We start from the raw sequence: 26,514 nt of genomic DNA, 5'->3' as shown, positions 1-26,514 counted from the left end.
TTATCTCTTTTGGTACTTTCTTTTTGACCCATGGATTATTCAGAAATGTTTTGTTTAATTTCTAAGAGTTTCCGTAATTAATTTCTTTTCGTAATTAATTCCGTAATTAATTTCTGGTTTAATTCCATTATTGTCAGAGAATATACTTCGCATCACTTTAATTCTTTTAGGTTTGTTAAGGTTTGACTTATTACCCAGGATGTAGTGTATATTAGTGAACATTCTCTCTGCACTTGAGAAAATGAGCATTTTGCTGTTTTAGCGAAGTTTTCTATAAGTAAGCATCAGTTAGGTCCATGTGATTGATAATTTTGGTCAGTTCTTTTACATCCTTGTTGAATTTCTGTATACTTGCTCTATCAAGTATTAAGAGAAGTGTATTAAAGAATTTCCATCTGTAATTGCGAATGTATCCATTCCTCCTTTCAGTTCTGATTTTGCTTCACGTATTTTGACGCTCTGTTGTTCGGTGTATACACATATAGAACACTTACATCTTATTAGTGAATTGACCCTTTTATATTATGTAATGTCACTTTTTATCCCTGGTTATTTTCTTCCCTTTTACATCTACTTTGTCTGATATTATAGAGTTTTTATGCCGCAAATCAATAAAAAAAATTTTTTAAGTTTATTTTATATTACATCATCTTAAATTTCTCTTTCATGTATGTTATACAATGTATGTAATACCTAAGTACAATAGTGATTGCATAACTTGCAAAATATAAGTAATACATAAGTACAATTGTGCTTGCAGGTATATTATTTAAAAATTGGGAGACCATTTTTCTAAATTTACGTAACCCAAAGTGTACTATATACTTTCACTGTTTCTACAGAATGTAAATAGATGTTACGAATAAATAAAAATCCAATAAAGCCTTTCATAGTCTTATAAGGATAGGAAATGCTGCATGAAGCAGAACAGAACATGTTTCTTTGCACACGACTTCTTGGAGCCTCTAACATGCTAATATGTATGATGACTCTCCCAGAGCGGCACAGCAGGCAGTATTCCCCGGGCTCTGGCTCTTGCAAGAGCTTTGCTAGTCTCATTTTGTGATCAGTTTGTGTGCCTCAAAGAAGTCAGACTTGTGGTCAAAATACCTAATTTGGGGGGCGCCTGGGTGGCTCAGGGCGTGATCCTGGAGTTCTGGGATCGAGCCCCATGTCGGGCTCTTGCGCTGGGAGCCTGCTTCTTCCTCTCCCACTCCCCCTGCTTGTGTTCCCTCTCTCACTGGCTGTCTCTATCTCTGTCGAATAAATAAATAAAATCTTTTTAAAAAATACCTAATTTGGCTCCTTTTCTGTTCGTAATGTCTTGCTAACCTCAAGTTACCAGTAAGTCCTTCTTCATCATCAGTAAAGAGCAGCCTTACTTTATTTTTGTGAAAGAAGTGCAACTGTATTGGGCAATTAAGCAAATTCTGACCAGATTGGAAGTATGAATTAAAGTCCATAAATTGATCTATAATAAATCTAAAATAATTCCAAAATATGACGGGGATTAAGGAACACACTTGTCCACAGGTCCTGATGAGCACCGGGTGTTGTATGGAAGTGTCGAATCACTACATTGTACACCTGAAACTAATATTACACTGCATGTTAACTAACTGGAATTTAAATAATAAATTATTTAAATAATAATAATAATAATAATTTATTTATTTAAAGAATAAAACAATGCCAAAATATTCAGCTCTTTATTTGAATATCTAACCAGGTAATGAGATAGCTATGTATATAGGTTATGGACAAAATTCTCTTTTAAAAGTTGGAATATTGTAGTATCACATGTGACCATAACCCAAGTGAATTTTCTTATTAATTGCTTCACCTAAGTCTGTTTCTTCTGCTGAGAGATGTCTTGAAGTAGCATCACAATCTCTGTCCCATCTTCCACTGCTGTAGTTCAGAGCCTCATCCTCTCGTCCTGGCTCTTGTATGACAGCCTCCTAACTGCTTTCTGGGCTTTCTTTCTATTTCCCATTCGAGAAACTTGGTCACCAGAGTTACTGTTTGAAAAATAGCACCAATGATTCATATTAATTCCTTGTTTAAAAATTTCCACTGCGGGGGCGCCTGGGTGGCACAGTGGTTAGGCATCTGCCTTTGGCTCAGGGCGTGATCCCGGCGTTCTGGGATCGAGCCCCACATCAGGCTCCTCCGCTATGAGCCTGCTTCTTCCTCTCCCACTCCCCCTGCTTGTGTTCCCTCTCTCACTGGCTGTCTCTATCTCTGTCAAATAAATAAATAAAATCTTAAAAAAAAATTTCCATGGCGCAACATGTTGTCCAAACTCCAAGATAATATGCAAACACATAAGAGCCTTAAACATCTATCACCAATCAAAATATCTTCCTTCATGTCTGGACACGCCACCCTGCGTGCACCCTGAACCTCAGCATTTATAAAGTTGTTTTTTTGCCTGTATTATATTATCGTACCCATCCTGTGAGGTTGACAAGGCGTTTTGCTATCTTCCGCGTTACGTGGGGGAAGGAACAGAGACTCGTGTTCTTGCCCAAGCTCACATACCTGGTAAGAAAGGAGTCAGCATTCAAAGGGTAGTTTTCTGATTTCAAATCCAACCTTTGCTTCGGCAGATGAAGCTATGTGCCAGTAAAAGGAGCATGTTCTAGAGATCAAGAAGTTCTAAAACACTTCCCGAAGGTCATAACTTAAAAATGATGGGTTGAGATAAATATGGTAAAAAAAATTAGAGATAGATGCTCAACATCTATTCCATCATTCTTCTAGAACAGTGGTTCTCATTCTTGGCTTCACAGGTATGGAGCTTTAGAAAACTGATGGCCCAGTCTCGCCCCGGAGAACCTCGTGTAATTGATCGGGAGTGCAGCCTGGCGTTAGGACTCCACAGATGATTCTAATGGGCAGCCAATGTTAAGAACCACTGCTCTAGAGCAGTTGTTCTCAGAGTATGTTCTTTGGACCGACAGCATCAACCTCACCTGAAAACTTGTTAGAAATGTAAATTCTCAGGCCTCACACCAGATGTGAATCAGAAACTTGGTATGGGGCCCAGCATCTGTGCTTTAATCACCCCCCCCTCCCCAAGGGGATTCTGATGCAGGCTAAAGTTTGAGAATTTATTGCACTAGTATAATTCATTTAAAACTTTTTGGGAGCACCTGGGTGGCTCAGCTCGTTGAGTGTCCAACTCTTGATTCCACTCAGGTCGTGATCTCAGAGTCGTGAGATCGAGCCCTGCATCAGGCTCTGCACTCAGCAGGGAGTCTGCTTGAGGATTCTCTCTCCCTCTCCCTCTGCCTCTTCCCCCCAAACCCCGGCTTTCTCTCTCTCTAAAAAAATAAAATAAAATAAAAAATTAAACTTTTTGGATTACAACCTACAGTAATGCATTTTATATTGTATCCTAGTACATGTCCATATTACATTTTCTTTACTTACGTAACTGAACAAAATTTTCATGAAACATTAGTAACCCTGAATGTGCATTGTGATATTTTCTATTCCATCCCATTCCATTTCATTAAAAAATATGAGTCATGGCACCTTACATTAATTTTATAAGCCATTAATAGATTATGAAAAACACTGACCTAGTGTCCTTTTCTCTGCTGGGGGGGTTGGAAAATTAAAATCTACATTCCATAGACTCTCTTGCAACTGGTTCTGCATGTTATACAAGGTTAAACCAATCGGGTGCACTCATGTAAGATATGGAAGACAGTTTTCCGATGGCAGCATTAACAGAGGTCCCAATGTCAAGTAACTGACTTCATGGGTGTTGAGAGTCAGGGTGTGGGATGGCAACTTTCCTGGTGTAGATCGTAGCGGGTATGGTGTGGTTCTGTGGTGGCACTGGTTATGATGCAGTTTTTTAAAAATTATTATTATTGTAGTGTTTATATATGGTTCTGGAGCTAGAAACTTCTTGATGTAGAGGAAATTGTAGCTTACTTGGTGGCTTTCCTTTCTGCAGTCTGGCATTGGGATTTGCTTTAGGAGTTTCAGCTTAGAGTTTGTGTCTTCGCTTTTTTCAATGATTCTTATAGTGACTAAGAAACTGAAAGCACTGAATTGTTTCTGGGTATAAAGTTTGAGGCAGACAAAGGTAAGAGATGAAACTGGAGAGAGATCACAAAGGACCTTGTATGCCATATTATTTGGAATTTGGAAGTTTTCTTATAGGTAATGGAGTTCCATTACATATTTTTTTTTAAGATTTTTTTAAAATTTATTTATTCGACAGAGAGAGAGACAGCCAGCGAGAGAGGGAACACAAGCAGGGGGAGTGGGAGAGGAAGAAGCAGGCTCATAGCAGAAGAGCCTGATGTGGGGCTTGATCCCAGAACGCCGGGATCACGCCCTGAGCCGAAGGCAGACGCTTAACCACTGTGCCACCCAGGAGCCCCTCGTTACATAATTTTAAGTGGAATTTTCAGAACTGAATTTTAACTGGATCAGTACTACTCAAATTGTGGTCCACGTATCATTGCTGGTCCAAGAACTCTTTGTTATCAGTCTGCAGTAAATGCATAAATTAAGATTAAGTATTTGAAAACTTTTATAGCAATTTGACAGTGTGCCACATCCAAAGGAGTGATAGTTGACTTTGATAAAATATAGGTATGCCATCTATTAGGAAAAAAGAACATAGGTAGTTTGAGAAGCACAGAGCTAGATTATTCTGGAGACTATGTGGAAATTGAAATGAAGGTATAAAGAAAGACATTGGGAGATTTCTGGACAAGATGACAGAGTGACCTCATGTTTGATATACTCCTCTGGTCCAAACACATAGGAGAGAGAGAAATAAAAATGTAAACATAGAAAACTGGAAGAGATACTGTCATCTCTGAAAACAAGAAAATGGCACAGAAATGCAAGGTAGTAATACTGGACTTGCGAGCTTTAGGTTGAGAGGTAGAAAAAGGCGTCCAGGATTTTAGTGTCTGTGAAGTATAAAATTTCTTCACTGATGGTTAAGTGAGTTGGTAGTAAGTTCAGTGTTGTCCACAAATCTTTTTATTTTGACTTTGTGGTTTTTTTTTAAGATTTTATTATTTGAGAGAGACAGAGCGCAAGCAGGGGAGGAGGAGGAGCAGAGGGAGAGGGAGAAGCAGAGTCCCTGCTGAGCAGCGAGTTGATGCAAGGCTCAATTCTGGGACCCCGGAGATGATGAAATGAGCCAAATGCAGATGCTTAACCAACTGAACCACCCAGGTGCCCTTCTTTATTTTGATTTTGCTCTTGAAAGATAGTTTAGCTGGATATGGCTATTGTCTCTTAAGTCCCTGTTATCTTCCTTATCTTTCGGATTGGGAGCACGATGTTGTTGGGAGCACGATGTTGGTCTGTCTTTAATCTGCCAGTTTCTTCCTACATATGCTGTTAACATATTCTTCTAACCTGAGATTTAGTATGATTTTCAATGTCATTATCTTTTTAAATATCATTTCTTTTCCATGCTTTGTGTTCTCTTCTGGAACTTCTATTAGAGATGTAGTAAATGTGTTTGTTCTAGTTTCGAGGCCTCTTAACTGTGCTTTTACGTATTTTCTTTTCTTTTCATTTGTACTCCATTTTGGGTAATTTTTCTATACCAGTCTTCTAGTTCAGCTATGTATAGTTTGTTTTTTAACATGTTCTTTGAGTTGGTAATTTCAAAAACTCTCTTATTATTTTTGAAAATTTTATTCCACTGATTTTCAAATCTGTTTTCTTGATAATAGTATTTTCCTCCTCGTGACTTTCAATTTCTTATTTTATTTCTTAAGTCAATTTAATATTCTTAGACAGTTTGTACATAATTCCATTATATGAAGTTCAGGAGAATAATATTCTTCATGTTTTTAACTTTTTTATTTTTTTTAAAGATTTTATTTATTTATTTGACAGAGAGAGACAGTGAGAGAGGGAATACAAGCAAGGGGAGTGTGAGAGGGAGAAGCAGGCTTTCCGCCGCACAGGGGGCCTGATGCGGGGCTCGATCCCAGAACCCTGGGATCATGACCTGAGCCGAAGGCAGACGCTTAATGGCTGAGCCACCCAGGTGCCCCTCGTCCTGTTTTTTAATGTCACTTTTCATTCACGGTGGCTGGTTTTATGTATTGATTGTCTATACACATTTTTTTAAATTGTAAGATCATGCTTGGTGGGAGGGAAGGGAATATTTATGTGTGGAAATCCTATGTGGCCCAATTTGAGGATGGGTGTCTTCAATGGGATCTTGCATTTTCTCTTCTAGGCCTCCTGAAGTGTAATCTATTTCAGGTCATTTCTCCACTTTTACACTGATTTCTCAGGAGTTTCTTGGCTCACTCAGTGTGTTAGTCACAAGAAGATAGAGTATGTTATTTATTAGTGTGGTAGGTCACTAAATGGAATCTGAGCACCAGATTTCCAATACGTGTGTGCATGGGTTTCTCCACAGCACCAAGGAATTCTCCAGACACCAGCTGGGTGTCCTACAATGCAGTTCTGACACTATCCACTTGGAGACAGCATCAGATCTCACAGGTTAAGGGTTTAGTCCCATAAGACTGCCCCCTCGCCACACGCACAAGTCCAGATTGTCACCTGAGCTTCTGACCAACTGGTTATAAATCACAGGTTCCCACAACTCCCTCCTTGGGTTTGATAAATTTGCTTGAGTGACTCATGGAACTCTGGAAACCCATTTATTCACTAGATTACTGTTCTATTATAAAAGGACATAACTCAGGAACAGATAGGCAGAAGAGATGCATAGGGCAAGTTATGGGGAAAGGGTGCAGAGCTTCCATGCCCTTTCTGGGCCCACCGCTCTCCCCACATCTGCATGTGTTCACCAGTCTGGGAGCTTTCCAATCCTGTCTTTTGGGGGTTTTATGGAGGCTTTATTACATAGATATTGTTAATTAAATCATTGGCTGTTGGCAATTGAACTCAATCTTCAGGCCCTCTCCCCACCTCAGAAATCAAGATGCGATCAAAACTTTCAATCCTCTAACCACATGGCTGGTTCTACTGGTGACCAGCTCCACCATCTTGTGCTTTCCAAAGGTCACCTCATTAACATAACAAAAGACATCTTTATTGCTCTCATCGCCGGAAATTCCAAGTGTTTTAGGAGCTCTGTGTCAGAGCCCAGGACGAAGACCAAATATATATTTCTTACTATAAATCTAATATTTCATTAATATATTTTCTGATCATGAATTATCATTGCATTTCTAGGATAAAAACTACTGGGTTGCATTTCTTGGATAAATCTTAGATGTTTTAATTTTTGTTTTGTGTTGTCTTCAGTACATTGCTGGATTTTACTTCATGAGGTGTCTAGGATTTCCTTTTCTTCTATTTTCCTCCATAAATTGTGTGTGTGTGTGTGTGTGTGTGTGTGTGTGTGTGTGTAGGGAGAGAGCAGGTGAGCAATTAATTTAATCCTGGACACTCTGTGTATTAAGACAACAAATGTTTGTTTTCTGTTCACACAAAATCTGCTTCAAGCCGGGCATCTCCTCAGAGCAGCTCTCCCCGAAACAGTGATTCAGGCGGATTCAGTCTGTTTCCATTTTATAATGTTGTTATGGCTTCTAGGTCTCTACAGCAGGAGAAGAAAGAGCTCAAAGATGGCGAAGGGACTTTTGACTTCCTCAGCCCAGAAGTGACCACAGGCAAAAGCTAGTCACATGGCCCCACACAGCTGCAAGGGGATGGGGACGTGCAGTCTTTTAGGTGCTTAGGAAGGAAAGGAAAACGATGTATTGGAGAGCGTAATAATGTCTGCCACACAGGAGATGTGAATTTGTACCCTATGAGGGTAGCCTGCAGTTTTAAATTCTCAAGGGAGACTTTTTTCTTCACCCAAATCCCAGATCCAGACATTAACCTTTGCTGGAGGATTTATATTTTGTCTATACCTCTTAACAGAGTACACAGTTTTGACAGCCTATGTTTTATTCAGGGATCTTAATTCCATCTATTTGCCTCACAAGGGCCCAAAATCTTGGTGAGTTTCCAAGTGGTTAAAATATGCAAGTCTTTTATTTACTGATACAGGTAATGCTCTTAGGGTAGCCGAAGCACCAGTGACTATATATTTAGTAGGTTTTCTTGTGACTTTTGACTTTGGGGCATTCCCTCCTACCTAAACTTTTTATTTTGATATACTTTCTAAGTTAAAGAAAAATTGTAAGGATGAAGTTCCAGCCCAGCTCCTCTGAGGTTATTCCCCGAGTCCACAGAAAGCTGAACTATGGCCATGACCTTGGCTTACTGGGATACCCATGGGCTGGCTTATACCATCCACCTGCTTCTGGAACACACAGACTCAAAACTATGAGGAAAAGAAATATGTGATGGGGGTCGCTCCAACTATGACAGAAACCAATTGCTGAATGAAACATTCAAGTTGAGCCTGGACTTTCGGAACCTGCCCTACTTAATTGATAAAGCTCACAAGATTACCCAGAGCAATGCCATCCCTCACTGCATTGCTCACAAACACAACTAATGAGGGGAAACAGAAGAGAAGATTCATGTGGCCATTTTGAAGAACTAGGTTCCAGACAATTCTAATCAACCCTGACTTAGAGGAACTGAAGCGTGAGTACTTGGAGGAGCTCCCTAAAAAGATGAAGCTCTTCTCACAGTTTCTAGGGAAGAGGCCACAATTTTCAGGGGACAGGATCACCTTTGCAGACGTCCTTGCTTAGGGCATCCTTGACCTGCACCATATATTCGAGCCTGAGTGCCTGGATACGTGAAATATGAAAGATTTCATCACCCACTGGCCTGAAGAAGATCTCTGCGTATATAGGGCCCAGCTGCCTCCTCCCAAGGCCTATGTTCAGATTAACTGCCATGTGGGGCAACAAGTAGGGCCCCGTTAAGCCAGGAGAGAGGAGTGAGGGACTGTATTGGGCCAATACTGCTCCACTGAGGCCCTGAAGAAAAGCTGGACATCCCTGCACTCCAGAATCACCCCTGTTGTTCCTTTCTCCTTCTTTTCTTTCCTCTCATCCTCACCTCAGGCCTTCTTAAGCCTTTTTTATTCCCCCAAATCCCTGTTCCACGTAGGTTCTTTAAAGCCCTACAACACCCAACTTCTCTTCAGCAAAGTCTGCCCCCCACTGACATTATCCCTCTTGCACTAATGACAACCAGACTCTCCTTCCTTTTACTGTTGCCTCTGCTTTGAGGTGCCCAACTGGACCCCTCACCTATAGAGCTCAGATCTGAGCTCCCCAGCATTGCCCTGAAGATCAGTATTGGCCTGGTATACAGGCCCTGCTCTCCTAGCATGGTCCTTGCCCCAGCCCTGCCTGATCCCCAGTAAAGCCTCAATCATACATGCACACACACAATTTACGAAGGAAAATATAAGAGAAGAAAACCCTAGACCTATCTCATGAAGCAAATGTTATCGGATCAAATTCAACAGTACTGAAAACGAAACAAGATAAAAAATAAAAACAGCTCAACTGTATTAATCATATTTAAGCATTTTCTGTATTTCCATGTTTTGACATCTTGGAGCCTTGCTAATCTTAGAGAGACTTCCCCTCCCAGGGCTAGCCAGTTTCTAGAAATAGTAAACAATTTGCCTGCCAGCATGTCTTTCATCTGCAAACCAACGAATCCATAGGCCGTATCTCCAACCACCTCTCTTACCCTCTCACACACCAAGCCAGTATTCCCCCTGCCCTAAGTCGCCCCAGGGTCAGGTACACGACAACTGGGGACCTTCTCCATAGCCGGGAGCCTGCTAAAATTATTCAAACTCACCAATCCTAACACGCTTACCTTGCCTTGCCCATTTCTTCCCATGAAAACCAGAATAAAGCCTGGCACCCATATTTCCCCGTCACTCCTTCTGCCTCCCGACTGACACTGGTACTTCCCTCTGTGGCCCCTGCATGGTGTGACATGCCCTCTCCTCTTGGGAACAACAGTGAGTAATAAGCTCTTATTTCAAAAACAGTTGTCTCGCATAGGTGACAGCCTTACCCTATCCGATGGAAACAAATTGCAGGAACATTTCAAGACGTCAACCAAGTAGAATTTATCCTGAAAATGAAATGATAATTGACTATCAGAAAATCTCCTCTTGTGATATAGAACACTCATAAAGAACATAGTCATATGATCATGTCACTGGAGCAGAGAAAGGATTTGATAAAATTCAATGAAATATATCCATCCGAAACCTAGAGCAAACGTGTATTCAATTGTGACACTTTGGACACACTTTCATAAAGTCAGACTTTCAATAAGCATTAATAAGTGCTTCTGTCCAGCTTTATGCTGCAGGTGCAAAAAGTGCAGAAAAACGACGTGTATCTAAATTGGATTAGGAAGAGACAACCTGTCTTTATTTGAAGATTTGTGATAGTCTACATAGAAAATTCAAGAGTAGCTGCAGATAAATTATTAAAACAAATGAGGATTCATCAAGTTTACTGGATGAAATATCAACATAGAAACCCAACTGAAGTCCTCGGGGTGTCTTCACATTGTCTTTTGTAACATAATACTGAGTGACAAGAGCAACTTTCTCGAAGATTCGTGTGGTTTGGTCCCATTTATGTAAAGTTCAAACCCCCCCAAAATAATGCTCTGTGTGTTCTAGGGAGGTATACAAATGTAGTAATTTAACTAAAGCTTGTATGCTAATGATAAATTCTGAATTCACGATGCTGGTTACCTCTGGGGGGAGAGGAAGGAAATGAGCTAGGGTGGTAATGTGGGGCTTCTCCCAGATCTATCACTACTTCCCCTTAAAAATCAGATGAAATATTATAACAAATTAAGATTTAATAAAACTGAGTATGCTTTCTATTTATTGCTATCATTTTTCTGTATGAAATATTTCACCTTAATACCAAAAGAATTAGAGAAATAAGTTAGAAAGCTGCTTGGTAATCCAGGTGAAAGTTGATAGGGATATAGTCCAGGACAGTGGTCTGGCAAGGAAGTAAGAGAAAGAAATATTTAGGCTAGACACGGAAATGGGAGTAGGGAGGAAGCATGCACAATACCACACGGGTATCTGGCTTAGATGACTACGCAGATACTATTGTAACCATTGAGATATGACAGGAGTGTGTTTTCTGCCGTGTTTCATTTGAAATATACGCAGGACCTCCTGGTGAAAGCATGAGACTGAAAGATGGAGACATGATTCCCAACTTGGGAAGAAGCGTGGATGGGGTCATGAGTGTGGGAATCGATAGCACTATAGACAGTAGTGGGAAATATGTGGGTAAGTGAGGTCATCCAGAGTGAAAAGAGGAGCAGAGGGAGGAGGACAAAGTCCTAAGAAACGTTACTACTTAAGGGATTGGAAGAGTAGGGAAATCCAGAGAGCAGTTGGAGAGGCACAGAGGAGAACCATGAAAGTGCTGTGTCACAGGGGCATAGGGAGCTGGAAATTTCAAGGTGGTGCATTTGGTGGTTTCACGTATAGCTGAGGAGTTCTGTAAAATAAGGATTAAGAAACATGTCATTTAAGGGGTACTTGGGTAGCTCAGTTGGTTAAGCATCCAACTTTGGCTGGAGTCAGGATCTCAAGGTCCTGGGATTGAGTTCCACGTGGGGCTTCCCACTCAGCAGGGAGTCTGATTCTCCCTCTCCCTCTCCCCCCACTCATGCACTTGGTTTCTCTCTCTCCCTCTTTCTCTCTCTCAAATAATAATAATAATAATAATAATAATAATAATAATAATAATAAAAGAAACATGTCATTTAAATTTTGCAAAGAGGAGGTTACTTGTAACCTTAGCAAGAGTGGTCTTGGAGAACAGGGGTTTGGTGGAAAAAGCCAAACTGAAATGAGTTGAGGAATGAAGGAAACACGAATGTAGGAGTATAGATTACTCTTTTAAGAACATCATACTGGGGCGCCTGGGTGGCTCAGTCGTTAAGTGTCTGCCTTTGGCTCAGAGTGTGATCCTGGCGTTCTGGGACCCAGCCCCCCATCAGGCTCCTCTGCTGGGAGCTTGCTTCTTCCTCTCCCACTCCCCCTGCTTGTGTTCCCTCTCTCACTGCCTGTCTCTCTCTCAGTCAAATAAATAAATAAAATCTTAAAAAAAAATCACTACTAGCATTAACATTATAATCGCCATAAATATCGCCACTACCAATAGTGATAATTCTTTTCCCCATTACTACAACTATCACCACCCAGTCCACTGACCTTTTCGTAACGCCTTTTCCCTTCTCTCTGCCTCTTTCCATTCCCTTCTCAACCAATCAGACTATGTACACACATCGGAAACTGCTAAAAAGCATAAAGTTGAATAAAAATCAAAATGGCTGTGCTAATGCTTCAACAAAACTCATTTTAATCTTTTTTTTTTTAAAGATTTTTATTTTTGCTTGAGAGAGAGAGAGCACGAGCCCAGGTAGGGGAGCAGGAGCAGGAGGGGGAGGGGCAGAGTGAGAAGCAGACTCCTCACTGAGCAGAGGGCCCAACAGAGGGCTCGATCTCTGGACCCTGGGATCACGACCTGAGCAGAAGGCAGATGCTTAACCTACTGAGCCACCCAAGTGCCCCTTGGTTTTATTTTTTTATTATTATTTTTTTTAATGATGATTTTTTATTATATTATGTTAGTCACCATACAGTACATCCCCGGTTTTCGATGTAAGGCTCGATGATTCATTAGTTGTGTATAACACCCAGTGCACCATGCAATATGTGCCCTCCTTACTACCCATCACCGGTCTATCCCATTCCCCCACCCCCCTCCCCTCTGTAGCCCTCAGTTTGTTTCTCATAGTCCATAGTCTCTCATGTTTCATTCCCCCTTCTGATTACCCCCCCTTTCTTTATCCCTTTCTTCCCCTACTGATCATTCTAGTTCTTATGTTCCATAGATGAGAGAAATCATATGATAGTTGTCTTTCTCTGCTTGACTTATTTCACTAAGCATTATCTCCTCCAGTGCCGTCCATGTTGTAGCAAATGTTGAGAACTCGTTCTTTCTGATTGCTGAGTAATATTCCATTGTATATATGGACCACAACTTCTTAATCCAGTCATCTGTTGAAGGGCATCTCGGCTCCTTCCACGATTTAGCTATTGTGGACATTGCTGCTATGAACATTGGGGTGCATATGGCCCTTCTCTTCACTACGTCTGTATCTTTGGGGTAAACACCCAGTAGTGCAATGGCTGGATCATAGGGTAGCTCCATTTTTAACTTTTTAAGGGACCTCCACACTGTTTTCCAGAGTGGCTGTACCAACTTGCATTCCCACCAACAATGTAGGAGGGATCCCCTTTCTCCACATCCTCTCCAACAATTGTTTCTTGCCTTGTCTATTTTTGCCATTCTAACTGGCGTAAGGTGGTATCTCAGTGTGGTTTTGATTTGAATTTCCTTGATGGCTAATGATTTTGAACATTTTTTCATGTGTCTGTTAGCCATTTGTATGTCTTCATTGGAAAAGTGTCTGTTCATATCTTCTGCCCATTTTTTGATTTGTTTATTTGTTTCTCGTGTATTGAGTTTGAGAAGTTCTTTGTAGATCTTGGATACCAGTCCTTTATCTGTAGTGTCATTTGCAAATATCTTCTCCCATTCCGTGGGCTGCCTCTTAGTTTTTCTGACTGTTTCCTTGGCTGTGCAGAAACTTTTAATCTTGATGAAGTCCCATAAATTCATTTTATCTTTTGTTTCTCTTGCCTTTGGGGATGTGTCATGAAAAAGGTTGCTTTGGCCGATGTCGTAGAGGTTGCTGCCTATGTTCTCCTCTAGAATTCTGATGGATTCCTGTCTCACATCAAGGTCTTTCATCCATTTGGAGTTTATTTTTGTGTATGGTGTGAGAGAGTGGTCAAGTTTCATTCTTTTGCATGTAGCTGTCCAATTTTCCCAGCACCATTTATTGAAGAGACTGTCTTTTTCCCACCGGATGTTTTTTCCTGCTTTATCAAAGATTAGTTGCCCAAAGAGCTGAGGGTCCATTTCTGGGCTCTCTATTCTGTTCCATTGGTCTATGTGTCTGTTTTTGTGCCAGTACCATGCTGTCTTGGTGATCACAGCTTTGTAGTACAGCTCGAAATCCGGCATTGTGATGCCCCCAGCTTTGTTTTTCCTTTGCCCCTTGGTTTTAAAGCAACTTTTTTTCTTTCCTCTGCAAACCTCCCCTCCTCCCTCCTTAGCCTTTTTTTTCCGGAACCTGGTACCACCCTGAAGACGACTAAAAGGCTGGCTAGACCCTGTATTTCCCTATAAGCCACCCCCCCACCCCCCACCCAGCCCCTTCCTCCCAGTGGGCTTGCAGTTTTTGAAGACCATGGCCTGCTGCATCCTCCTTTGCCCAGCCGAGCAATAAAGCTGTTACTCCTCTTTATCCCAAACTCTGTCTTCGAGTCATATTTTGGCTCCAAAGCACAGAGATCAGTTTTCAACAACACATCTACTGCACCTGTTTGGGTCTGTACCTAAGTCAAAGTTCTTGCCCTTGAGGGGTTTACTTTGTAGTGGACAGGACAGGCATGCAAACATGTGACTTTAATATGCGGCCTCTGCGGTAGTCATTCATATTATTCAGCAGATAGTTCCAGCTCTGCTCCTTCTGGAAGCATAGTAGAATTATACTTCCTTGCTTCTATAGCTGGGTAGGGCCATCTGCTTAATTCTGGCCACTGAATTTGGGAGTCAAAGGCATATATGCTCCTTCTAAGCTATGTATTGAAAGTTAGTTGCTGGTGTGAGACCCTCTAGAGCCAAACTACAGTAGGAGAGATGAACCATGGCCTGTGGACCAAATCCAGCCTATAGCCTATTTTATTTTTCTTATTATTTTTTTATTTTTTTAAAGATTTTATTTATTTGAGAGAGGGAGAGCACTATAGAGAGAGAGAGCAAGCACGAGTGGGGGGCAGACGGAGAGGAAGAAGCAGACTCCCCGCTGAGCAGGGAGCCTGACGTGGGGCTCGATCCCAGGACTCCAGGATCATGACCTGTGCTGAAGGCAGACGCTTAACCGACTGAGCCACCCAGGTGCCCCTGTAGCATATTTTATAAATAAAGTTTTACCAGAACACAAATGTGCCTGTTTCTGTACGTATCGGCCAGGGCTGCTTCTGCGCTTTCAGGACAGAGTAGCTGTGACAAAGCTTGAATGGCTCTCAAAATGTAAAATTGTTTACTATATAGAAAAAAGTCTGCTGACATGTTCTCTAATACAACCTACCTTATCCTGAGGATAGAAGGAGCAAGCTCAGAGACTTCTAGAGACTGAATGGGCTCTGCCCCCCAAATTCTTATGTAGAAATCCTACCCCCCCACCATGCGATGGTGGAATTAGGAGAGGGGACCTCTGGCAGGTGAACGGGATTAGTGCTTTCATGAAAGAGGCTCCACAGAGCTCCCTCATCCTTCACATCATGTGAGGAGACACGGGGGAGGTGCCAGCTGTGAGCCAGGAAGGGAGCTCTCCCCAGACACCAAATCTGCCAGCTCCTTGATCTTGGACTTCCCAGCCTCCAGAACTCTAAGGAATAAATGTCTGTTATTTATAAACCACTCAGTCTATGGCATTCTGTTACGGCAGCCGGAACAGATTCAGACAGGAATAAAGGGGGTATTGACGGATACTCCATGTATAAAGCAATCTCTGAAAGTCGGATGTGTCCAAAGGAGGACTGGGCTGTCTTGCAGGACTGAAGAGTGCAGCTGGCCCTAGGGTGTGGAGAATGAGTTCCCTGTTGCCCCAAGTATTCAAGAAGAAGCTCACTTACCTCTTGGGAGAATAACATATTTGTTTTTTTATAGCTGAATAACAGAATACTATACACGTAGAGGTTTAAAACAACATACATTTAATTGCTTAAGGTTTTATAGGTCAGAAGTCGCCACAGCATGGTTGGTTCTCTGCTCAGCGTATCACAAGGCTGAAATCAAGGTGTTGGTCAGGCCAAATTCTCATCAGGAGATTCTAGGGAAAAGTCCACTTCAGAGCTCATTCTTGTTGTCAGAATTCAGTTCCTTGTGGTTGTAGGGCTTGTTAGTAAGAAAGAAGCCCCCGAATGGAGTCATTTGCTCCCCAGGACAACAAATCAAGGACTCAGTTACTATTCCAGGCTTTTCCGGGAGTGTGACATTGCTACAGTCAATATGAGATTTCGTGATCAGCACTAGGGAGGTAACGTATGGTAAAAACTCTGCTGGTCTCTTTGCCTAAATAAAGAATCTGTCCTGGCCTGATATAATCTAATAACTTTCTTGCCCCACCCTCCTGCCTATAAAAAACCTTCCATTTTGTACAACTCCTTGGAGCATATCTCTACTTGCTAGAAGGGATGGTGCCCAATTCATGAGTCACTTAATAAAGCCAATTAGCTCCTCAAATGGAGTCAGTTGAATTTTGTTCTTTAACAGACTGAGGTCCCCATTTCCTCATTGGCTGTGGGCTAGGGGCTGCTGTCAGCTCCTAGAGGCTGCCCACTTTCCTTGTCATGTGTCTTCTTCCATCTTCAAGTCAGCAATGGCGTGCTGAGTCCTTGCGTGTTGAGTGTCCGACTTCCTCTCTGTGGCTATTTGGAAGAAACTGCTTTGAAAAGGCTCATGTGATTAGGTCAAGCCACCTGGATAGTCTCCCTGTCTTAAGGCCAATGGTGCCACATAACACAACCAAATTATGGGAGTAAAATCCATCACATTCAGTGTCCAGGCATTACGCAAGGTTTATATGTGGTGGGTGGGGGGTAGATCTTGGAGACTGTTAGAATTCTGCCTACCATCCATAAGAGAATGCCAATAGCGTACTCAGCTAAACAAATCAATGGTCAAAATACCTTCTAATCTTGAGAATCTATGATTCTGGAGCTGCATTGAAGTTTGGATTGAGTCTACGGCCATACCACCCTGAACGTGCCTGATCTCGTCCAAAGTTTGGATTGAGAAGAGGGGCTTAAGTCACAATTGCTGCTTACAGGCAGATTTCAATGTGGTTAACATAAATAACACTATTAGCACTGTGCTAAATGGATAGTTAGCTGTAATCCAAGAGTCTCTAGAAGGCCAAGAAAGAAAGAGATTGCAGAATATTTTCTTGGAGAAGGTGCGACTTGAACTGTTAGTTGAAGTATGATGAAAGAGAAATAAAGTCTTTCCTTTTTCTAAAATTCTGGATGGTTTTTATTCATTGTACATTGACATTTCCAAAGTATACTGGAAAAGAGGCTAAGAAAATGTATTTAAAGCTTAGAAATAGGCAAAAGGAAGCCTACATATCTTTGCAAAATCATGCCATAGTATTGGCAACGTATTTATTCTGCCCGAGAATTAATTCTCTAGATCAGTGGTTCTCAAACTTTCATATGGCTCAGAATCCCCCGGGGCGCTTGTGACATCAAAGAGGGCTATGTCCTATCCTAGAGTTTCTGATTCCGTAGGTCTTGAGTGGGGCTCAAGACATGGCATTTCAAACGAGATTCCAGGGGAGGCTGGTCTGGGGAGCACACTTTGAGAACCCTTGCTCTAGAGGAACGTACCACTGTTTGACTTACTATTTACTACTGTTGATCAAGGAAAGATTCTGTCAAGTTACAGGTTAATTTGTAGATGTTGTCAAGGATTTTTGTCCAGTACCAATGCAAACAATCATAGTCCAATGAAAAAGATAACCCCAATAGTTAGTTTTATTGCTGTGTAAGACTTTAACCTGTTTTAGGGTTCAGCCATTTAGCAATCTTATTTCAGCATTTTCTCTCTCTCAGTTGACTGTGTATATGGGTTTCTCAGATCCTTCTTTGAGCATCTCACTGATACACGCTCTTATTAACAAGTTAAATAAACCTTTGCGTTAAATAAATGTCTGACATATGTTCGCTATGTTACTAGGATAGTCATGATTTTTAACTTTTTGAAAATTATACCCTGACAGCGCTGTGTGATCAAATAAGTTTTGACAAGTCAAGTTAAAGAAATTTACACAGGCTTCTTAACAATGCACCTCTCCCGGCCTTTAATTTGCTATTTAAAAAGTAGGTGATACAACTTTTACCAACTTCCTTGACGCTGGACCCTTTTTACTCAATGTGTCTTTAGAAAATACTGCCCTACATAGATATTATCAGTGACATCACAGCCATTCCCACCATCTCTAAAAGAAATAGAACTTACCTAACTGCAGACATTGAATCTCATCCAGATAGGAGCAGCTTATTTTTAAAGACAAGGAAGAGAACTTTTGTGTCATTTGGCATTGAGAAGGCCTCCATCACCAGATGCAGGGCGGAGGAAAGTTTGTCTCCTTTTTATCTTCTCACACCAAGAGAGACTCCAAAATCTCCCGAGAGTTCCTGTGAAATGACAGAGAAATGTCCAATGCAGTTTTTCTTGCTGGAGCCAAATCTCCCAATGCCAAAAATCTTTCTTTTCAGTGCAGCAAAATGTTTGTAGATTTCTCCTTTTTCAGTGTGTCTGGGATAGCTCTCCCACAGAACTGGAGAACACTCACTAGTGGTTTAGGAGCAAAAGTCGTTGCCATGTCAGGAATTCTTGGTTCTGTTTCTGTAGCCCCACATCAACAGAGGCCTGGATTGAGCCCAAACCCATGTTCCAATGATGGTTTCTCATTCTGGAAAGCTCTGTTGTCATTGGGGGCCTTTTATCCCCCCAGAAAGGCTCTCACTTTCTCTCTCCACAGCCAACTGACTCCCTTGAGTACTGAACTAAAGCTGGAGAATTTGAGGATTGTAAAGATTGACAGTTTGTGGTTTCCTTCAATTTAGAAGCAAACCTTATAGGGGATCGGGTCTCTAAACCTACGAAGTAGAGAAACTGCTTTCCTTACGGGTGAGCAAGGACTTGGAAGACTGTTCCTAAGGTCAGTTATGTGTTCTTCCAAAGTGAGGAAACCGCATAGGGTTATGTGTGAAGTTCCTGGAAGTATTTCCACCAATGGGATTGTGAGGTGGTTCTTTCAACCCATACATCTGGCCACCTTTTTTCTACCTACTGGAATGTATTCTCTCAGGCAGCTGTTCCCCATGTTCCATTGATACGGAGCGTGCACTGAAATCAGTGACCTCATTCTTGGTGGGCCAAGGAAGAATGGAGATGTATGGCGATTCTTGGCATCCACATGTCCACACTCACACTACCCCCACCAGTCCCTTTGATATTGTGCAGACTGGAACAGATCCTGACTCAATGGAACTACCTAAGGCAGGAGGCAAATGTTCCCTCAGGTGAGTCTGTAAGTTCCAAAGCTGAACACGGCTTTCTCCCCTTCTCCCCACTACTCTCAAGGCCACCACATGCCCTCAGTAATGCAGGCCAACCCTCGGTGAGCAAGCCTTCCTATATTTGGTCAATTTTGTTCCCTCCTCTCTTGTAGTTTACTGTCAACTACATAAGCAAAGTCCTTTTCACACCGTCACAAGATTTGCTTTTTGCCTTGCAAAAATGTTCCTATAATTCATTCCATTTGCGTGTGCAATGGTCACCATCTTGCATCTTTTTTTATTTAAACTTTTTGTTTTGAGATACTCGTAGATTTACATGCAGTTGTAAGAAAGAGCACAGAGAGATCCTATGCGCCACTTAACCTAGTTTCCCCCAAAAGTAGCATCTCGCAAAACCGTAGTACAGTATCACAGCCAGGATATTGACATTGATGCAGCCCCGAAAAAGAACCATTCCATCACCACAGGGATCCCTCTTGTTGCCCTCGTATGGTTACATCCACCACCTAATCTTCCTTCACCTGACCCCCGCAAACCACGAATTTGTTCTCCATTTCTAAAATTTTATCTTTTCAAAATAATATATAATTTGGAATTGGTTATTTTTTTACTTAGCATAATTCCCTAGAGGTTCATCAAAATTGTTACATGTATCAACAGGTCACTCCTTATCACTGCTGCGCAGTATTCAGGGATATGAAGGTACCACCATTTGTTTAACCATTCAACCATTGCAGGACATTTGGGTGATTTCCCAGTTTGGGACTATTACATTTGTGCCCAAGTTTTTATGTGAATTTCAGCTTTCATGTTAAGTGTGCAATTGCTGGGTCATATGATAATTGTATGCTTATTTAGGAGACTGCCAAACTGTTTTCTGGAATGGCTCTACCATTTAATGCATGAAAGATCCAGTCTCTCCCCATCTTTATCAGCATTTGTTGTTACTGCTATTTTTTATTTTAGCTCTTCTGAGGGGTATGTAGGGATAGCTCAAATTTGCATTTCCCTAATGGCTAATGACATTGGACACCTTTTCATGTGTTTGTCATCTGTATGCCATCTTTGGGGAAATACCTGTTTGTATCCTTTGCTCATTTTCTTCTTGAATTTACTGTTTCTTTACTGTTGAATTTTGAGAGTTTTCTTTGTTTTAGATAGAAGAGCTTTGTCAGATATGTGGTTTGAACATATTTGAGTCAGTTCTACTGATCTGTCCTTAAGCTCACGGATTGCACCTCCTGTCATCTCCGCTCTTCTACTGAGCCCCAAGTCAGTGAGTTTTTCTTTCTCTTGTGAGAAATTTTCAGTTTTTAATTTCCATTTAGTCCTTTTTATAACTTCTGCTTTTTTGCCAGGATTTTAAACGATCTTTCATTTGTTTCCATAAAATTTGTAATTGCTTGTTGAATCATTTGTGTGATGGTTGCTTTAAAACCTTTATCAGGTAACTCCAACAGCCAATTCATCACTGTGACGGCGGCAGTTAAATGTCCTTTTTCCTTCAAGTTGTGGCTTTCCTGGTTTCTGATGTACAGTGATTTTCAATTATATCCTGGACATTTTGGTTATTACATTAGGAGACTGTGGGTCCCATTAACTTTTTAATTTTAATGGGAAGGCACTTTGTTTAGATTTACCACGCAGGTCCTGGCCAAAATTTGGACTGTGGTTCCAACATAAGTTTCAGAGCCTTTGTGGTGCTATGTTTGTCTGCTTGAGTTATCTCAAGCCACCGGAGCTTCCACTGATCCTTGTTAATGCTGTTGGAGGGGGCCGAAGAAGCTTGTTCAGGCTGGGCTGCCTAGAGCCTCTAGGTGGGGGAAGGGAGTTTTCCTGCTTCAGGGATGAATGGTGTTTCCTGGTGCTTGTTATAGCAGGCTCCTCCCATCTGTGGGGTATGGAGAGCGCTGCCGCAGCTGAGTGCTTGTGAAGGTTCCTTCGAATGTCTCTGAGTGGGGCGCAGGGAGAGTCTTAGGCCTGGAGGGACAAATAGCCTTCCTGGCAATCTCCCCTTTCCTTGTGGGGTATGGAGAGTTCATCCCAGGCTACACACTTACAGTGGCATGATCCCACTTACCTATCCCCTGCCCTCCCACTGCATACATGGTGTCTCTGAGTGGGGAGGAGAGCCTCGGGCCCAACAGGGAAGCACAATGTTTCCCCAGCTGGCACTTCCATTGGGATCCCCTTTGCCAGTACCCCTTAGCTGTGTGGTATCTCTAGATCGGGGAGGTGGGTCTCAAACAGGGTAAGGATAGAGAATATTTACCCTGATCACTTGCTGTCAGTGAGGCATCCAATTGATTCCCTTTGCTGGTTCTGCCAGGCACATAGAATATTGTTGGTGGGACTCCCATTTTATCTGGGGAAGGAGTGAGCCTATCCGGGCTGCCCCTTTTTTTTGTTTTAAGATTTTATTTTTATTTATTTGACAGAGAGAGAGAGACAGCCAGCGAGAGAGGGAACACAAGCAGGGGGAGTGGGAGAGGAAGAAGCAGGCTCCCAGGGGAGGAGTCCGATGAGGGGCTCGATCCCAGAACGCCAGGATCACGCCCTGAGCCAAAGGCAGACACTTAACGACTGAGCCACCCAGGCGCCCCTGCCCTTTTTCTTAATAGGTTGTGGGTTTGGAAAATACCAGGTCTGGGTGTCCTTCTGTTGGGTGGTGGTTCATAAGATGTCCTGACACTGTGGCGTTCCTGTAGTCTCGTGGTCCATCTTCCACCTTTCCGAGTTTTTCTTTGTTAGTCTCATGAGTTAGTTTCAGGGTTCATAGTTGTATGTAGCAGAAAGGAGAAGGGAGTCTACATCATCTTGTTCAGACCAGAATCTCATTTTTCTTATCTCTATATAATCTTTATTTTAGCATTCCTAGTAATCTTACAAGTATCTTTACTAACACTTTGCTTTTATCACTGCTTTTGCACTTGTCAGATATTAGAGAGTTAATAATATTTGTAAAACATTAGAACCAAATGCAAGGTCAGTAAATATGCACTCGTCTAACAAATACTGTGAAAATAGAAACCAAAATGTTCGCATGTAAGCACTAAAACCACAATAATCATGCTTTTATTATAGAACAGGAGTTTCTTTGTTCTTTTGTAGGCTTTTAAGGAAAGAGGACTTACATATTTGTAGGCATACAGACCATTTATTGAACGCTTACTGTCCCCAGGCAATATGCTAAGGCCTTTCGAATATTATCTCACTAACTCTTGACAATAACCATATATGATAATGTAGTGGGTTGAATAGTGTCTCCCCACCAGGTGACAGTCCAACTGCTAATGCCCGGTGCTGGTGAATGTGACCTTATTGGGAAAAGATATATAATTTGCAGTGGAATATATAATAAATAAAATCTTTAACAAAATTAAGTGGAGGATTTCAAGATGAGATCCTGGATTGTGGTGGGCCCTAAATCCAATGACTGGTATCCTTCTAAAGGGGAAGGAAAGGGAGATTTGAGATGCAGAGAAGGAGGCCCCGTGAAGGCGGAGTCAGAGATTGGAATAATGAAGCCACAAGCCAAGGAATGCCAAGGATGGCTGGCAGTCACCAGAAGCTGGGAGGGAGGCCTGGAATGGATTCTCCCTCAGAGCCTCCAGAAGGAACCAATCCTGCCAACACCTTGCTTTCAGACTTCTGGTCTCCAGGCCTGTGAGACAATACATTTCTGTTGTTTGAAGTCACTGAATTTGTGGTCATTTGCAGCCCCGGGAAACTAATTCAGGTAGTGTGACTGTTTGCCACCATTTTACAGATGAGGAAACAGGGTTGGAAATGTTAAATGACTTGCATATGGTCACACAGCTCATAAGTAGAGGAGCTGGGAATTAAGCCCAAGACTGTGTACTGCAAAACTTGTATTTTTCAACCTTCACCTTCTAAAATTTCATTGATAACAAGTTAAAAACAGCACCACAGCCTTCCCACTTCCCACTTGGCCTACTCTTTCTTCAGGGGTGTCTCCTACTCCAAGACTCCCATTGCTCTTAAGCTGCTCCCTCGCCATGTTGCTACTAGAGATGATGGCTTAGAGTTGGCACCTCATGGTTGGCTATCACTGACCCTGATTTCTTCCATCTCAGGAAAAGTTTAAACGAGTTCTAGGAGAGAGAGCATTGCTTAACACAATGGAAAAGCTCCTGACAGGGAGTGCTCAGGCCACAAGCCGCTGATCAGAGGTAGAGATGGTTTTAGGCTGAGCAAGGTCTGTCATGTCAGATCGTGTAAACCCACGCTGATGTCTTGCTTCCACCACACTTAAAGCCAGCCCCACTATTGTTTTGAGGATCAGACTATAGTAAAAGATATTTGCCTCCTGAAACTCAGTCTTGGGGCACTGGAAGCGAGCAAGAGCTGGTCATCCAATTTGCCCCCTGCCAAGAAACTTTGTATCAGGTGCTGGGGAGAAAAACAGCAGTTGCTACTTCTCTGTGGTTCTTCTAGAAGTGTTTCTTTGTTAATAAGATGTCATTAAACACGATGCACAGTTGGCCAGATATTAAAATTATAGATGAAAACATTTTTTTAAAATGTGTTCATGTAAAAATAAACCGATGTGTGAGAACAGAGTGCCTAAGCAGCAGACGGCAGACTCTGGGGTGGGGTGTCTCGATGCCATGTCTGCCACCAAATTTGGTGTCATTTGAGTAAGTCATTTCAATATAAATGCTTACCTTACACCTACTGTGTGCTAGGTGTTGTTCCGGCTGATTCTCTGCTTGGTGTTAGCTCCATTGGATCAATTCTTAACTCTCCCATCTTCTGAATATAACTAAGATGAAACAATATCACTTTTTTTTCTTCTTCTGGCAGGAGTTAGGAAAAATGGGAGCAGATAATTCTACACTAGAACCAAGTAAATCTGAGACTAAATTCTGTTTTAACCTTGAACTCACCAAATGGAACATTTTCCACATTCATTCAGCTGACAACCTTGAGCAAATGGCTCAGTGGTTAGAAGTCAGAGAAAGATTAGCCAAAGAACTATTTCTTGAATACTAGCTCATCACTTAAATCTTGCTGAAAAAAATATTCGAATGCATATCAGTTAAATTGGGTAAACATGGGCACATGAAACCTTATTAATGTAATCATATCTTAGAAAATATGAGCTTGGGGATAGACCGGTGATGGGTAGTAAGGAGGGCACGTGTTGCATGGTGCACTGGGTGTTATATGCAACTAATGAATCATTGAACTTTATATCAGAAACCGGGGATGTACTGTATGGTGACTAACATAATATAATAAAAAATCATTAAAAAAAAAAGAAAATATGAGCTTGTGCCTCAGTATCCTTTTTTTAAAAAAATATTTTATCTATGTATTTGACAGAGAGAGAAAGAAAGAGAGAGAGCACAAGCAAGGGGAGTGGCAGGCAGAGGGAGAGGGAGAAGCTGACTTCTCACCGAGGGGGTAGCCCAATGTGAGACTCAATCCCAGAACTCTGGGATCATGACCTGAGCCAAAGGCAGATGCTTAACCAGCTGAGCCACCCAGGCGCCCCATCCTCAGTATCCTTCTTTTTGAGAACTTTGAGAAACAAAATGTTTCCTGACCAGTGAAACTCTTCCCATGGAAGAGGCCCCTCAAGTAAAGCCTAGTGGGGAACAGAACCCAATGCCATGACTGAACAATCTCTACAGCTTGCCTTGTGGTCTGGTCACTGATGGAGAAGACACCTGACTCTAGGGCAGGCCCAGCAGAGAGGCAGACTTTGAACCCCAAGCCACCCTAGGCTGGCTGTAAAAGGTGGCATGATTGGAGTTGGGCTGGGGATTGGCTCTGGAAAATAGCCTGTAAACAACACATCCACTGTCAGGGGTAGAAACGTCCTTGGTGATCGAGAGCTATTCTGAAAAGGTCAGTTGTGTGATAGGATGATAGTGGTAAAGCAACCTTACATCTTAGGGGGTCACCTGGCATCTGGTACACGCAAGCAGTGAAGACCTCTCAGATATGAAGGAGCGGCATACATGAAAGACATACATGGAAGGTCCCAACACTTTTTATTTGCCCAAATGACCAGGAGGCATTTATATAAAATACTAATACGAATCTAGGACCCTCCTTTAGTGGGTTTAAGGCCCCATCAAACAGATATGACTTTATCCTGAGGGTGGGGTGACACTGATGTGCCAGGGAGGAAAAAGACTGTCTTTCTGAAATGTTCATTTTACTTAAATTTAAGAAAAATTATTATTTCTACTAGAACGCATCCTTTCGGAGCTTAGATGGTTTTCTTCTTTAGTGACAGAAGCAAGCAGATGCCACGTGTGCAAAGCTAGAACCCCGTGGAGGAGATATTTGCATATATATTCCTCCCTCACGTGCATGTATACTTTAAATTCTAGAATCTCGATCAAATGTTAACATTCCACCAACACATTAAGAGATAACGACTTTGGGGCGCCTGGGTGGCTCAGTCGGTTAAGCATCTGACTCTTGGTTTGGGCTCAGGTCATGATCTCAGGGTCGTGGGATCCAACTCCATGTGGGGCTCCACGCTCAGCCTGGAGTCTGCTTGGAATTCTCTCCCTCTCCCTCTGCCCCTCCCCCTGCTCGGGTGCTCTCTCCCTCTCAACTAAATTAGTCTTTTTAAAAATTAAAGAGATAAAAACTTCAGTATCTAACATCTCTCTAGTGCGAAACATACATGAGGTACTGCTCTATGTACTTTGCAAACATATTAACCCATGTCACAATACCTCGCAGAAACCCTGTGAGGGAGGTACGTGGATTACCCCCTTTTTATGGGTGGGGAAACAGGCGCAGAGAGGCCCAAGGATTCAGAGCTAGTGAGCCAGTTGGAGTCCAGATTTGAATCCAGGCAGTCTGACTCCAGAAGCTCTGTGTGCTCTTAACCACTTTGTTCTAATGCTATAGAAAACACATGCCTACAATCTGTGATTCATAATTAATGTTGTAGGTAGGGGCCCCTGGGCGGCTCAGTGGGTTACGTATCTGCTTTCGGCTCGGGTCATAATTCCCTGAATCCCGGGATCGAGCCCCACGTTGGGCTCCCTGCCCAGGGGGAGCCTGCTTCTTCCTCTCCCTCTGCCCCTCCCCCTGCTCCTTCTCTCTCTCTCTACCTCGCTCCCTTTCTCTCTCTCAAATAAATAAATAAAATCTTGTAAAACTGTTGTAGGTAGAAAGAGATATTGAAAAATATGAATACTAAACATGTTACAGAAGCAAAGTAGTAAGCTATAGAAGTTAAAAGATGTTTCTCTGTCCTTGTGCTTCTGTTCGTGTGGGTCAAGGCAAGCAATTATAGTGAGTTTTCTGCCTCCAGAGAACTACACGATCAGGGT

The 26,514-nt window shown here is 42.1% G+C and overlaps 1 pseudogene; it reads left to right on the top strand.

The window, feature by feature from the left end:
* Positions 1-8,233: 8,233 nt before the first annotated feature.
* LOC123802282 (glutathione S-transferase Mu 4 pseudogene) lies at positions 8,234-8,859 on the top strand (annotated as a pseudogene).
* The last annotated feature ends 17,655 nt before the right edge of the window (positions 8,860-26,514 follow it).

Source organism: Ursus americanus, chromosome X, assembly GCF_024610735.1.
Source record: "Ursus americanus isolate L20-20 chromosome X, mUrsAme1.1.p, whole genome shotgun sequence".
Taxonomy (NCBI): domain Eukaryota; kingdom Metazoa; phylum Chordata; class Mammalia; order Carnivora; family Ursidae; genus Ursus; species Ursus americanus.
The sequence above is the reverse complement of the archived record's forward strand: the minus strand, read 5'-3'. Positions and strand labels throughout refer to the sequence as shown.